Raw genomic sequence first — 17,107 nt, forward strand, 5'->3', positions numbered from 1 at the left:
TACAGTATTTTCTAATGTCCACTTTCACCCTAGTTCACACTGTCACTCACCTTTAGGTATTGAATATGTTTAAATTACTTTTGGGATTATAATCAACCCTGCAAAAAATATTATGTATATCCTATTATATTATTAAAAAGCTGTAAAGGTGTCTGTTTGACAAGTTTGTTACAGTGAAATTGCTGATAGCAGGCATGTGTGCACACATCTTCACTAGATATTCACATGCAATTCTGTTTTGAATTAAAGTACTTTATATTGACCTGCAACTGCAAAACTATGCAATATACACAGCTGAGCCATGACCAGTAAGGCTAAGGAGACATGTTATCAAATACTGTATTTACAAGGCCATTGAATATTTCCTGAATCATAATGGGAGGATTATATGCCTGTCCATTTTAAGAGCACAACAAAATTTTTAGAGTGAGTTTTCTTAAACCTTAGAACTTACAAGAACTCAGTACTACTGGGTTGAAAAAGAGTACATTATTTTAAGAACTAAAGATCATACATTATCAGAAGCCATTACTGTATGTATTGTAATTGTATTTGAGGTGGATTAACACACTCTACAGAGCAATGGAAGATAATTAAATATTAAGTGATCTAAACATGCTACATAAGTTTTGACATAGTAAAAAATGCTGAATGATAATAAAGAGGTAAGTACCGAGGATAATCTACATTAGTACTCCTGAGATACATAAGAAGGAAGAAGGTGTCTTGGTGGCAGGTTACCAGTTGGTGTTATCAGAGGTAGGTCTGCAGGTCCTAAGAGAATTATTAATGAATTTTAAGCAAAGTCCATTACAGAATTCCAGACTTTGAGGTCATTTATATCTAAGTCTCCATGTCTCTGTTACGTGATCTTCAGTTATGACAGAGATGTCTTATGTGTCTTAATAAATTCTCCTACATTATTTCATGACCACTAAGCATAGTCATGGGTGATGCCCTTGAGAAGTCTTCATTTGTTGGCACCCAAGACTGCTTATCTATGGTTAGTTAGGCCAGGGCATAGAGTGGTACCTGATCAGTAATGTATCTCCTCTGGCTCTACCAGGCCACTGAAGTAGAAACTGTTGGTGCAGGATTTGCCAAGACTGTATGTTCTCTGTTTCAGGGTATTTTGAAAAGGGTCATTATCAAACCTAATAACCATAATTCTCTGTGGGAGATAATACCAGGGATGCTCTCAGGAACACTACTTACTTTCAGTCTAGGCTGCTTGAAATCATGTAGAAGTACATTAATCTGGCTGCACATCAGAAAGCCTGGCTGTACATTTTTGAAGTCAAATCTTTCCAGATATTTGATAAAAGGAATCCTTCTGTCTTGCTTCAGTTTATTAGACATGGCCTTCAAGATCTTTAAAACCATAAGGAGATGTTTGTAGCTAAGGTTGTGTACTAGAAGATTAAAGAGAGGCACAGCAAGTTGTGTCACCTCATGTGTACCACAATTGTCTATTTCCTGCTCAGGTCAGGAAGCACGAGAGCTCTATCTAGTGGCCACTCTTCCCATTCACAAGGAACCAGCTCATTCAAGGGCCAGCAGACTCTCTCCTGGCAGCTGTTAGCCAGGACATTTAAGCATGAGTTCTAAAAGTTACGCAGCTATACATGTTCCCCAAGACATGACTAATCCACAAAGTACAGAGAAATTGCAAGCAAGAAAGTCCCTCTCTGCCTTGTGAGGGAATGCCAACCTCCACCTAAAGAATTCATCCCCAGAGAAAAGCTGAATTGGAATAACTGCCCATGATTTTGGGAGAGAACAAGAACAGGACTCAGTGGCAGCCTTCATTCCAGCCCTCTCTCCTGCTGTCAATAAATTCCAATTTGAATAGTCCCTCCTTTCTGTGGCTAGCAGTTTCATTTTCCCATAGTCAGCTTCCCAAAGTTCACACCACAAATATCATTCTTGTACATTGCTAACCATGAATTTTTACCTATCCAACCTGACCTCAGCCCTTTCCCCATCTCTGATTAAACCATAGACTGGAAGAGATATTTGTTCTCTCACTTTCTGGGATGAGAGACCTCCTTAGGTTTAGTTCAAAATTAACTTGTCCCCACTGCTATGGATCTGCCTCCTGAGTGTCAGGGTCTTCTTGTAACCCAGGAAGCAGCTGATTGTGGTAGGTCATCCTGTGCTCTATTCTGTGAGGAGTTGTTGGCTTTTTCTCCCTGTCTTCCTTCAGTTCTTCTCTTTCAGTCCTGCTCAGTATGGGATCCTGGTCAGGACACACCCTCACCACCACAATCTAAGTACTAGCTGAATCACTGGGCTGGCCCTATCTTTCTCTTGTTCTCTCATTCCTCTTCCTCTTGTTCTCTCTTGTCACCCTTTCTTTCCTATTTTCTCCTCTCTTTTCCTCTACTCCTGCTCCTTCCCTTCACTTCTCTCCTACATTTCCTTTTACATTCCCTTCTGTAGCAGCTCTGCCATTGTGAAGGCTTCTTGATCTGTACTTTTACGTCTTCATTGTTTCCCTTCCCTCTGCTTCTCTCCGAAGGTGACTAGGAAATCTGTCCCTTGGGTACTTCCTCTATCAAGAGGCCAAGGAGTTGTTTTGGGATGCCTGCCATTTCCTTTTCTGATCTCTCCAGAAATTGTCCCCCAGTTGACTGACATCCTGACAGGGACACAGGTCAGATGTATTCAGAACACCCTGGAATCTCAGCAACACAGGTTACAAAATTTCTCCCCCATATTTCCAACATAACTTTTGAGGTACCCCCTTTAACTTATCTGAATTGCATTTCAGAAGTGAAATCAGACATAGTAAATGACTCAGTGGGTACACAAATTCAACATTTCTCTGTGATCTGAATAGCATATGATAATTGGGAAATTCTCAGTGCCCTTTATTACTTTAAGATCAGAATCAGAAAGTGTTAGGAATCTCCCTTTTTGCATGTTTTCTTCCCCCATTGTTGGCTTTTCCTGTGTCAATCCTGTTCTTCTCACCTCCGTATTAATAACCTTATGGCCACAACCTCAGTAAACACTGACAACATGCCCATACTTACTTTCCAAAGGCCAGTGTTCTTACCACTGTTTTCTAGTCCTTTGACAGGAAGATGGTGTCCTATTTCGTATGCACCTGTGCATTCCCCAACTGTCAACCAGTACCTCTCTGATCCCCCAGACATCACCTCCAATATCACTCTTGTACCTCATTATTGCCTTGTTCAGCATTTTCCCTCAGCCAAATCTCAAACTCTTTCTGCCTTCCCTTGGATTTACTCTGACTGTAAATCTCCCAGCAACTTAACTGGTAGGTTTTCAACAGGGATTTGGAGACAGCTCCTGTCATTTCTGGAACATTCTTCAGTCAGTCAGGTTCTCTTCTTTCTTGTGTCCTCTCTTTCCCTCTGACTCTGCCACATCTTCCTTCCAAGTATCCCCCTCTCTCCACAACATGCTTTCCCTATGTTACTGTTCCTATGGTAGATTCAATTCCGGTTCCTAACACAGAGAAGATCCCCTCTCAGTTTGATGCCACAGAGGCTACTTACAGTTAGTTGTAGGTCTCCAGTGTCGCTGGCGTTACGAGTGTCTCCCAGCCTTCTTATGCTGCATCCAAAGATGATCTCATCGTCATCTGGTTTGCAGTCCAGACAAACAGCAAGGTTTTATAAACCTGAAACCTGCCCTCAGGAACTACTGCCCTGGGGCTCCCAAACCCTTCCTCACACGTCCTGTCCCTTACGTCTCTGGTACTCGTAACTAGGCCTTAGTCCATCTACTCCAACCAGTAGGAGACTTGCTCTGACCTGTTGTCCATTTCTCTAACAAATTCAACTACTTACCAGAGTTGGCCCCTTATGCATTAATGTTCTAGAAACTGTCATTATACTCATTCCCAGACCCTTCAAACTTTCTTTCCTTTAACCTCTGCTTTGTCTCCCACCACTGTGCAACATGATTAGTCCCTCCACTCTCTCATCCACTTCCTCCTTTTGTTCCCAGTCTTGTCACGCTTCCCTTCTCCAATGTGCATTCTCTTCAGCTTTGGATTCCATTCAACCCTAACCACTCTGCTCTCTGAACAATTACATGTATAATTTTTGTGTGTCCCAAATACTTCACAGTTATTACAAGATAATGGATTAGTCCCTCTGTTTTTTTTTTTTTTTTTTTTTTTTTTTTACCAGTTTTAATTGCTGACCTGTGGATAGGTTCAATGATGGTAGTTTTCTCCAGCTGGCTATGACAACAATCTTAGAGTACTACCAGGATGATTTTGACTACTGCCCCTGCCCTGAGGGTGGCAGAGTCAAGGACCCTCCCTCTTTTTTCAGATGACCTGTCTTTTATCAGGCAGAGCTCATTGCTCAATGGGGGTCCTACACCTAGCTAGAAATATCAGTGTTAGCATCTACACTCACTTAATGAGTCCTATGACATCATACATTCAGACTCTCACACTTTGAGAGTGTACTGTTTCATCACTTCAAAGGATACCTTGTTTTTAACAGGAAATTTCTACTGTTTTGCATTGAAGCAGCCCCATTACCAGAAGGTTCCACTTTGTGAACATGATGGCCTAATCCCTGGCCCAGCTAGCTGGCCAAAGGCCATGATGCACCCCACTATTTTTCCCTTCTGAATGTTTTACTTATCTTCTCTCCTTTTCAATGTATCATCTCATAACAGTAATCCACTTCAGAACCATCTAAGCCAACCTTTGAGAACCCTTTGGATCTCTTAAAAGCCTAGTAGGTCTTCCTCACCTGAAAAGCTTTTCCATCCTCCAAGAGAACAATTTCTACTTCTTAGGGCTACCCCTTTCCCCTCTGAAATGTTCTTAGTACACATGTTATCTCAGGCCTTTCATGAAAGAATGCTTGCAGGATCTTCTGTAAACAATCGAACTACAGACGTGTCATTACACAGTCTACCTTTAGGCTTCCACCTTTCTGACTCATCTACTTACTGTGCAACTTAAGACTTCCTCCCATAAGATGCACAAAATAATTCCTGGTAATGGTTTTAGTAGCATGTATCAATTTTTGATTTTAGATCCTGAGCCACTGGAGTTCTATTTAGGTAAATTCCCTCTGCACCAATGAGTTTGAGGTTTTTTCCTACTTTCTTTTTTTTTTAGATTCAATATATCTTGTTTTATGTTGATGTTTTTGATCCACTTGGACGAGTGAAGAACTGGTTCAGCTGTTAAAGTCTAGGCTCACAACCAAAAATATGAGAATAAAGACTGAGCCAACATGTATCAAAATGCGGTAGTACTTGTATAATATCACTTACCAATGTCCAATAATAGGCTATACCTTATAATATGCCAAAATTGAGAGCCCGGCCCATCTGCCACCCCGACCAGCAGTTCCTAAAAGTTTAAAGACTGGTGAATAGGAGATCTAGGCAGCCAGGGAGCAGAGAGATCTCTGCAGAGTGCACACGGAAAGTGCACACCCCTCCCTGCCTGATCCTGGGACCAGGAACACAACTTTGGAACTTCTGTTCCCACCCGAAGATTCTGAGGTGCAGAACAGGGCTCAGCCCATCTGCTACCTGTACCAGTGGATATCCAGGGACACAGACCAGATACAAGGGAAAGGTCAGAACATATCACTGACAACAAAATGGCTAGAGGAAAGAGAAAGAGTATATACCAAGGAAACCAAGACAACCTGGCAACACAAGAACCCTTCTCTCCTATAACAGCAAATATCGGAATACCAAACACTCCAGAAAAAGAAGACACAGACCTGAAATCATACCCCAAGTTGCTGATAGAGATACTTAAACAAGAACGAGAGGAAAAGCAAAAAGATTCAGAAGGTTTTAAAGAGAAAACAAGAAAAACACTCAAAGAACTCAAAGAACTAGAGGAAAACAAAACCAAAGAGATGAAGGAATGGAAGAGGGAATTTAAAACGGAAATTGACAAAATAAAGAAAACACTAAAAGAGATAACCCTAGAGGTAGAACATCTAAAAAAGAAATCAGGAATCACAGAAGCAAGCATTTCCAATAGATTACAAGAGATGGAAGAAAGAATCTCGGGGGCAGAAGAAAACATTGCAAACATAGACAAAACAGCCAGAGAAGATCCAAAAAACAAAAAGATCCTAACCCAAAATGTCCAGGTAATCCAAGACACAATGAGAAGACCGAACCTAAGGATAATAGGAATAGAAGAGGGAGAAGAGTATCAACTAAGAGGCACAGTAAATATCTTCAACACAATCGTAGAAGAAAACTTCCCTACCCTCAAGAATGAGATGACCACGAGCATAAAAGAAGCCTTCAGAACTCCAAATAGGTTGGACCAGAAAATAAATGCCTACCGATACATAATAGTCAAAACACCAAGTGCCCAAAGCAAAGAAAGAATACTAAAAGCAGTAAGGGATAAAGGTCATGTAACATATAAAGGCAGGCCAATCAGAATCACACCCGATTTCTCAACAGAGACTATGAAAGCTAGAAGAGCCTGGACAGACATTATGCATACCCTAAGAGAGCACAAGTTCCAGCCCAAGCTGCTATACCCAGCAAAACTATCAATCACAATAGATGGAGAGATGAAGATATTTCAAGACAAATCTAAATTTACACAATATCTGACCACAAACCCAGCACTACAACGATTGATAGGTGGAAAACCCAATACAATGAGGGAAAATACACCCTAGTGAAAACAAGAAAACTCCTAAACAAGAAAACCAAAAGAAGAAGAAGACACAGACACAACTCAACCCACAAAAGCACCAATAGCAGGAAACAGAAACAACTATTGCTTGATATCTATTAACATAAATGGACTCAACTCCCCAATAAAGAGACATAGGCTATCAGAGTGGATACATAAACAAAATCCAGGATTTTACTGCATACAGGAAACTCATCTCAGAGACAAAGACAGACACTATCTGAGAGTAAAAGTGTGGGAAAAAAACTTCCAAGCAAACAGCCCCAAGAAGCAAGCTGGAGTGGCTATTCTAATATCGAATAAAGTAAACTTCCAACCAAAAGTTATCAAAAAAGATAAGGAAGGACACTTTTTACTCTTCCTGGGGAAATCAGTCAGGAGAAACTCTCAATCCTTAATATATCTGCTCCAAATAAAAAAGCACCCACATTCATAAAAGAAACCCTACTAAAGCTCAAAAAATACATTTTACCCAACATAATAATAGTGGGAGACTTTAACAGCTCACTCTCTCCAATGGAAGATCATGGAAACAGAAACTTAACAAGGACATGGCAAAACTAGCAGAGATTTTGAACAAACTAGAATTAGTAGATATCTACAGAATATATCATCCTAAAGTAACAGAATACGCCTTCTTCTCATCACTGCATGGCACCTTCTCGAAAATTGACCACATAATTGGATGCAGAATGAGCCTCAATCGATATAAGAAGATTGAAATATTCCTATGCATCCTCTCAGATCACCATGGTTTACGGCTCGTCTTTAACAACAACAAAGACAACATAAAGCCCACATACACATGGAAACTAAACAACACTTTATTAAACGATAGCAGGGTCAAAGAAGAAATAAAGAAAGAAATTAAGGATTTTCTAGAATTCAATGAAAACGAAAACACAACATACCAAACCTATGGGATGCAATGAAAGCAGTACTGAGAGGAAAACTCATAGCCCTAAGTGCTTCTAAAAAGAAACTGGAGAGAGCTTACATCAGCAACCTGACAACACAGCTAAAAGCCCTAGAACAAAAAGAAGCAGATATACCCAAGAAGATTAGAGGGCAAGAAATAATCAAAATTAGGGCAGAAATAGACCAAATAGAAACAAAAAAAACCATTGAAAAAATCAACAAAACAAAGAGGTGGTTCATTGAGAAAATCAACAAGATTGATAAATCCTTAGCCAGACTAACTAGAGGGCAAAGAGAGAGTATACAAATTAACAAAATCAGAAAGGAAAGTGGAGACATAACAACTGAAACTGAGGAAATTCAAGAAATCATCAGATCCTACTAGAAAAACTTATACTCCACAAAATTGGAAAATCTGGAGTAAATGGACGAATTCCTAGACAGATATAAGATCCCAAAGTTAAACCAGGACCAAATAAACCATCTAAATAACCGCATAACAGCTACAGAAATAGAAGAAATCATCAAAAGCCTCCCAACAAAAAAATAGCCCAGGTCCAGACGGGTTCAGTGCAGAATTTTATCAGACATTTATTGCGGATATAACACCAATATTCTCCAAACTATTCCAAAAGATAGAATCAGATGGAATACAACCTAACTCATTTGTTGAGGCTACAATAACCCTCTTACCTAAACCACGCAAAGACCCTACAAGGAAAGAGAACTTCAGACCAATCTCACTTATGAACATTGATGCAAAAATACTCAACAAAATACTTGCAAGCCGAATCCAAGAACACATCAAAACCATCATTCATCATGACCAAGTAGGCTTCATCCCTGGGATGCAGGGATGGATTTATATCAGGAAACACATCAACTTAATCCACCAAATAAACAAACTCAAAGAACAAAATCACATGGTCATTTCACTAGATGCAGAGAAAGCATTTGAGAAAATTCAACACTCCTTTATGTTAAAAGTCTCAAAAAGAACAGAAATCCAAGGTCCATACTTAAACATAATAAAATCAATATACAGCAAACCAATAGCCAACATCAAACTTAACGGTGAGAAACTTGAAGCAATCCCACTAAAATCAGGAACTTGACAAGGATGCCCACTCTCCCCCTACCTATCAACATAGTACTGGAAGTCCTGGCTGGAGCAATTAGACAGCAAAAGGAGATCAAGGGGATACAAATCAGAAAGGAAGCCATAAAAATATCACTTTTTGCTTATGACATGATAGTGTACTTAAGAGACCCCAAAAACTCCAACAGAGAACTCCTACAGCTGATAAACAAGTTCAGCAAAGTGGCTGGATACAAAATCAACTCAAACAAATCAGTAGCCTTCCTATACTCAAAGAACAAACATGTGCAGAAAGAAATTAGGGAAAAGGTACCCTTCACAATTGTCACAAAAACTATGAAATACCTTGGTGTGACTCTAACTAAGGAAGTGAAGGACCTGTATGACAAGAATTTCAAACCTCTAAAGAAGGAAATTGAGGAGGATCTCAGAAAATGGAAAGATCTTCTATGCTCATGGATTGGAAGGATCAATATTTTAAAAATGGCCATCCTACCAAAAACAATCTACAGATTCAATGCAATTCCCATCATAATTCCAACACAGTTCTTCATGGAATTGGAAAGATCAATGTGCAATTTCATATGGAAAAACAAAAGACCTAGAATAGCGAAATCCATCCTCAACAACAAGAAAACATCTGCGGGAGTCACTATCCCTGACCTCAAGCTATATTACAAGGCAAATGTGCTGAAAACTGCATGGTACTGGTACAGAAATAGGCAAGTTGATAAATGGAATAGAAAGAAGATCCAGAAATGAGCCCTCACGTATATGGTTACCTGATTTTTGACAAAGGAGCTGTAAGCATTCAATGGAAAAAGGACAGCCTAGTCAACAAATGTCGTTGGTCCAACTGGCACTCAGCATGCAAAAGAATGAAAGTAGACCCTTTCTTATCTCCTTGTACAAAGCTCAAGTGTAATTGGATCAAAGATCTCCACATTAAACCAGATACACTGAAACTATTAGATGAGTAATTAGGGAAAACCTTAGAACACATAGGCACAGGAGAAATTTTTCTGAAAAAAAAACACCAATGGCTCAAGCTCTAAGGTCAAAGATTAACAAATGGGACTTAATGAGATTGCAAAGTTTCTGTAAGGCTAAGGACATTGTCAAGAAAACAAAACGGCAGCCAACAGAATGGGAAAAGATCTTTACCAACTCCACATCAGATAGAGGCCTAATATCCAAGGTATACAAAGAACTCAAAAAGCTAGACACCAGAGAATCAAATAACCCTATTAAAAAATGGGGTACATAGCTACACAATACGTTCTCAGTTGAGGAATATCGAATGGCTGAGAAATATCTGAAGAAGTGCTCGACATCTTTAGCCATCAGGGAAATGCAAATCAAAACAACCCTGAGATTCCACCTCACACCAGTCAGATTGGCCAAGATTTAAAACTCAGATGACAACAGATGCTGGCGAGGTTGCGGAGAAAGAGGAACCCTTCTCCACATTTGGTGGGGTTGTAAACTAATACAACCACTCTGGAAATCAGTCTGGCGATACCTCAGAAAATTTGACATAATACTACCTGAAGACCCAGCTATTCCACTTCTGGGCATATACCCCAGAGACACCTTAGTACACAACAAAGATATATGCACCACAATGTTCATAGCAGCTCTATTTATAATACCCAGAAGCTGGAAAGAAACCAGATGTCCTTCAGAAGATGAATGGATACAAAAATTGTGGTACATTTACACAATGGAATACTACTCAGCCACCAGAAACAATGACTTGACCAAATTCTTAAGAAAATGCCTGCATCTAGAGAATATCATTCTGAGTGAGATAACCCAGTCACAAAAGAACGGACATAATATGCAGTCACTGATAGTGGGATGCTAAACCCAGAGGCTCCCACTGCCCCAGAAACAACTCACAGACTCTAGGAAGTTTAAGAAATAAAGAAAACAAAACAAAACAAAACAAAAAGAAATGTCTATACAACAAGAAAACTTTGACTATTTCCATGTTACGTTTTGTCTTACATGTACTTTATGCTCATTGTAACAATTAAGTTTTCAATGCATAAAATCATACCTTTAAAAAAATCAAGTACTGACTAAAAAATATATTCATACAGTTTTATGTAAAAATTATTTTAAAATCTGAAAAAAAAGTACTGAGAAAAATGGATTGTATAATTTTGTGCAAAAAATGCTTAAAATCTGTACATTTATCTTTGTTTTGTAAAATAAAGTTGTTTAAAAAATGATATTACAGAGAAATTCAAGATAAAAATGTAACCACCTATCAGATTTATATGTATAATAATTAACAACTGTTTACCTTGATGTATGGCTTATTAAACAGGCAGGAAAGCATGCATGAGAAACTAAAAAATAAAATGAAATAAAATATAATAAAATGTTGACTGAAGGCTTTTCCCACTTCTTACAAATGTGTCACCATTGTGGCCTCAAGGCTACTAAAGAAGTCATTTCTCATGTCTCTTAAGCAAATTGACAATGGCTCTGAATTTGTATATCAAATATCTCAATGGATCATTGGTACCCTAAATATTTGCAGAAGTTCCTACACTTCTTGTCACAACCAGTTTTCTTTGAAAAGAGGAGGAGTGAACAAAATCTTCAAAACCATCTAGCCTGTCCCTCCTTCAGGTACATATGGACTACAGTTTTTCTTGAACCTAGGGTTCCTCCAGCTTCCTGAGGTTCCTTTAACTCTCTCATCCTCTGACCTTCTGAGTTTCTGTACAGCCACCCAGTTTTCCCACACATCCTTTCAAATGGAACCCATCAAGGACCATCCTACTTCATCCAGTGAGTCTCTATTTTAGTTATGGAGAGCCTTCTACAGACCTTTGCTAATAATATCTGTGCTCGCACCTCTATTCCTGCCTCTATAGACCACTCCTTACTCCTACTACCTTGAGATCTTGTTATGATTCTCACTTTAATGAACTTGGTAAAGCCTCCAAGGGAAGGCCCGCACAAGCTCATTCTAAGAGAAGGATACTCCCACATCCAAACTTGAAGATAGTTCCCATTGGTACTACCACTTCTCCATAAGGAGGCTTACTTTGACACTGGGGTCGTCAACTCACTACATACTAAATCCTCTCCCTTCTGCACAGGGTTGACCTTGTTGTGCCTCATCTCTATCCAGAGGATATGAACGAATCCACCCCCACCCCCAGTCTACCACCTAACACTGTCTCCTCTCTTTCTTCATCCCCCTTTTCTCAGACAGTGTCTGGGTCCTTACCAGATAGCTAAACCAGGCTGTCTCCCTCACTACCAATCTCTTGAAGGGCTTTTATGATTCCATCCACTCCACATCTTGGGTCTGATATCTCCTGCCTCACAATATCTAACATGGTTTTCTGATGTCCATTGCTTCCTGGTTTCCTTTAGTAGGGGAGCTCCACCCTGCCTGATAGGACACTACCATATCTTTATACACACATGAGGATGGCTGGAATGGAGGCAAAGATTTCTGCAAGAAGGCCATCATGGTTATTTCCAGAGATCACATACCTACCTATAACCTGCTTTGAGTCCCTACCCTGGTTATATTAGAAAAGCCTTTGCCTGTCCTACCAAGGCTCTCTATGCATCCTCTGGCAACATACAGTCTGATCTTTGCCACCTGACCTTAATCACTCTTGCCCCAACTCTCTACACTAACATGCCTCTCCTTGTTCAATCTGAAGAACTCCTTAGAACTGAACTACCTACCACTAGTCAGTCAGAAACCAAAACTTGAATCCCCTGACTGCCAGGGAAGAGCTTGGCTTCCTGATCCCTTCCTTCTTTTCCCACCCTCTTGTCCTCTTCTACTATACCTTCCTTCTCCTGCAATTAAATTCATAGTCTTGAATTCCCTGAAATCCTGTTCTTAAAAACAATCATTTTCAACTCAACTTTGGAGGTGTCCCATTAGATTGTCATACCACCCTATTAGCCTGTCACAGCCCCAGACTTTGGACACTCCATTTCCCTTTGGCACACTCATTCTTAGCAACAAAGGCAGACACTCAGGGAAGCTCTTCCTGATATCCTGCTTTAACCTTTCTACATCTCTGCCTGTCATACAGTACTGGAATCTTTCACATTTGCAGCTGCCAGGCATTTATGTCTCTTCGTTTTATCAGTTAACAGTATCCTCTTACCTTCCTGTGCCCCGAAACTAATTCTTTCTTTCTGACACTGAGTTCCCAATCCAGAACTTGCCTTCTGTCAGGACATGCCGGGCTGTGAAGGTGATCTTTCTCCTACCAATTTTGGGGGTCTGATGGAGGTGGGCACAGAGACTTCCAAACAAATATTAAGAAGTCTCAATTCTTGTTCATCTGGATGTGATGTTGCACATCAGCTCTTGACAGTCCATGACCAGATCTGTTCTCCAACTGCCGTATATTATATAGGATTTTATTACCTGAAGGCCATCCAGAGGAGGCTATGTGCACTTCTGAATGATGAGGGCTAATTCCTGTATTAGTTCATCATCTCTGTTTGAGATGGATTACAGAGGTTAATGGGTAGAGCTCCTGCAGGACTCCAGTTAATTGTTAACATCTTCTTTGTCCTATCTGCTTGATTTGGCTGCCCCTTTCATACTGATCTTCCTGCAGCTACTCTGTCCCCTGTGGCACTGCTATGAACCTTCTTTTTAAACCATTAGGTCTGTATACCCATCAAAATGTGTTGCTCTCAAATTTGGTCAGAGATTCTTGTTTTTAAATCAGCAGCTCCCAAGGGATACAGTGCCATGTACAGACAGCTGAGAATGAACTCCCAGGGAGTCAGTCATCTATATAAACCTTTCGTGATTCAGGACTCAAGGAGTATCTTAGAAAAATGGGAGGAAAGAATGTAAGAACTGGGAAATAAGAAGAGTTGTGAAAAGCTGGCCTCTGGATATAACATGGCTACTGCACAAGGGCACAACAACTTTTAGCAGTTGTACCTACCTGTGCAACATCAAGACAGCTAAAATTTCTGTCCTGGATGGGACAGGGGTGCTCAAAGCCCTGCTCTTATTGGTGGAACGGTTGACAGTTGATGGCTGTTGAGGGAGAGAGAATTGCTCTCTTTTGGATAATGTGGCTGCTGGTAGGTTGCCCAGCTGCCAGCAGCTGTCCCTATACCCATGCACATATGAAGCACTCACTGAACTCAAGCAGTTATTAATAACAAAACAGGAAGTAATGATGTCATGAGAGATGTAGGTTGTGGCACCACGATGAATTGGAAAGAGGTACTGACGGATGAATATGATCAAATACATTGGTTGAGTTTCAACTAGAATTTTGTAGTTATGTATTATAAATGTGTTCTCTCTTATGCAGTGCTCCATGTGAGCTCATGATGAATATGTTCATGTATGCTGCTATTCTTAGATGTAGGGATCAATTGTGATGACGTGGTTGGTGGTATAGCGAGTTCAGGTATGACCTTATTTTCGGCTTGCTCTGTCTATCTTATAAAGCATGCTGATGTGTCCTAGTAGAATCTGCATGTGCTTATTTTCATTGTTATTTTGCCAATGTGTGTTTAATGTATTTTGGAACTCTATCAGAAGGTGTATAAAAAATAACCCTAAAGGATCAGAGAACTTACCACTTGTCATTATGCTATATCCTTATTTATCCTTGATGATTCCCCTTAAACTAAACTCATGGTTGTGTGAAATATAGACAGCGGTTTCTGTCTTCTACTGAATGATCACTCTCTCAGTCTCTGTGTATCTCTTTATTTTATCTATTTCTTCATATTTAAATTGTCTCTTGTAGCCAATATATGTTTAGATCTATTTTTATCTTAATCCATTATCGGAAATCCCCAAACATATTAGTGTACTTATTATTTTTATCCATAGTAAATCTATGAACAGTTTACAGACCATGTTCACCATATTAGAACATTCCGAATTTTAATGTTCTAATATCCGTAGCAGTGAATTTTATGCGTTTCACTACATATTTTTATTTCAGTCTAAAGTAGTCTCTATCATTTCTTTTTATTATTTTTTAATATTTAAGAATCAAGTTGGTCCTCCCTCTCCCCATATTACACAGTTCCTTATCCCCATTCCACCTCCACCTGTTTCCAGAAGGATGTTGCTTCTAGCGCCAGGCCTCATCACTTCCTGGGGCCTCAAGTCTCTGAAGGGTTAGGTGTGTCTTCCTCATCTGAGACCAGACCAGATTGTCCTCTGCTATATAAGTGTCAGAGGCTTTGGACCAGCTCCTGTATGCTGCCTGCCTGGTTGGTGGCTCAGTTTCTGAGTGATCTCATGGGTCTGGATTAGTTAAGGCTGCTGTCCTACCTACCCTCTTCTTCTCCTTCTTCCGGCCTTTCCCTAATTCAATTACAAGGCTCTATGACTGCATTCCAATGGTTGGCTGTAAGTAAGTATCTGTGATTGCTTTGCTCAGCTGCTTGTTGGACTTCTCAGAGGTCAGCCATGCTAACTAGGCTCCTGTATGTAAGCATACCATAGCATCAGTAATAGGCCTTGTAGCAAACCTTTGAGATGGGTCCTAGTTTTGGCTGGTCACTGGACCTCATTTCCCTCAGCCTCTTCTCAATTCTTGTCCCCTTAGTTCTCTTAGACAGGAACAATACTGGGTCAGAGTTTTTGACTATAGGATGGCAACCCCATCTCTTCAGTTGATGTCCTTTTTTTTTTTTTTTTTTTTTACTGGAGGTGGGATCTACAAGTTCCTACTTTCTACTGTTGGACATTTTGTCTAAGGTCCTTCCCTTTGAGTCCTGAGTATCTCTTACTTCCAAGTCTCTGGTAAGTTCTAGAGTCTCCCACCTCAAAAAGTTGCCTGTTTCTAGTCTTTCTGCTGGTTCTCAGGGCTTCACTCCTGTTTTCTGCTCCCATTACCTGATCATGTTCCTCTTTTTTTGTCGCTGTTCCCTCTCTTAACCAGGTTCCTCCCTCCCTCTGCCTTCTCCCTCTCCTGTGATTACTTTCTTCTGCCTTCTAAGAAGGACTGAGGCATCCTTACTTGTGCCCCTTTGCTTGTTGACCTTCTTGAGTTCTGTGGATTTTATCCTGGGTATTCTGTACATTTTTTAATAATATCCACTTATTAGTGATGATATACCATGCATGTCCGTTTGGGTCTGAGTTACCTCACTCAGGATGATATTTTCTAGTTCCATCCATTTGCTTGTAAAACTCATGATGTCTTCGACATTAATAGCTGAATAGTTTCAAATTGTGTAAATATAGCACATTTTTCTGTACTCGTTCTTCCATCTGGGTTGTTATCAGCTTCTGGCTATGACAAACAAGACTACTATGCACATAGTGGAGTATATGCCCCTGTGACATGGTGAGGCATCTTCTGGGTATATGCCCAAGAGTGGTATAGCTGTGTCTTGAGGTAGATTTATTTCCAATTTTCTAGGAACCTCCAAATTGATTTCCAGATTGGTTGTACCAGTTTGCAATCCCACTAACAATGGAGGAGTGTTCCTCTTTCTTTACATTCTCAATAACATGTGTTGTCATCTGTGTTTTTCATCTTTGCCATTTTGATTGGTGTAAAGTGGAATCTTTCTTATTGGATTTTTTATTTATTTACATTTCAAATGTTTTCCCATTTCCCTCTTTCTCATCCCCCCTCCTTCCCCCTTTTTCTTCTGTGAGGATGCTTCCCCACTCATCCACTCACTCCCACCTCCATACCCTGGCATTCCCCTACACTGAGGCATATAGAATTTCCAGAACTAGGGGCCTCTTCTCCCATTGTCGTCTGAAAAGGCCATCCTCTGTTACATATACAGCTGGATCCATGGGTTGCTACCTGTGTACTGTTTGGTTGGTGGTTCAGTCCTTGGGAGCTCCTGGGGGGTGGGAATCTGGTTGGTTTATATTGTTCTTCCTATGGGGTTGCAAACTCCTTCAGCTCCTGCGGTTCTTTCTCTTACTCCTCCATTGGAGACCCTGTGCTCAGTCCAGTGGCCAGTATCAATTTCTGTATTTGTCAGGCTCTGGTAGAGATGGTTGAGCTGTTAAAGGCAGAATCTGAGTGCGGTTTTGATTTGTATTTCGCTAATCACTAAGGACTTTGAACATTTAAGTGCTTCTTCACCTTTCAAGATTCCTCTGTTGTGGATTCTGTTTAGTTCTATACCTGTTTTTGATTGGGTTGTTTGTTTGGTTTTTTTTTTTTTTCTTTTTTTGGAGGTTAGCTTCTTGACTTATTTATATAGTTGAATATTAGCTCTCTATTGAATGTGGGGTTAGCAAAGATTTTTTTCCCCAGTCTATAGGTCGCTGATTTCTCTAATTTCACCATGTCCCTTTCTTTACAGAAACTTTTCAGTTTCATGAGGTCCCATGTATCAATTTTTGATTTTAGACCCTGAGCCACTGGAGTTCTATTTAGGTAAATTCC

Source organism: Micromys minutus (assembly GCF_963924665.1).
Source record: "Micromys minutus genome assembly, chromosome: X".
NCBI lineage: Eukaryota > Metazoa > Chordata > Mammalia > Rodentia > Muridae > Micromys > Micromys minutus.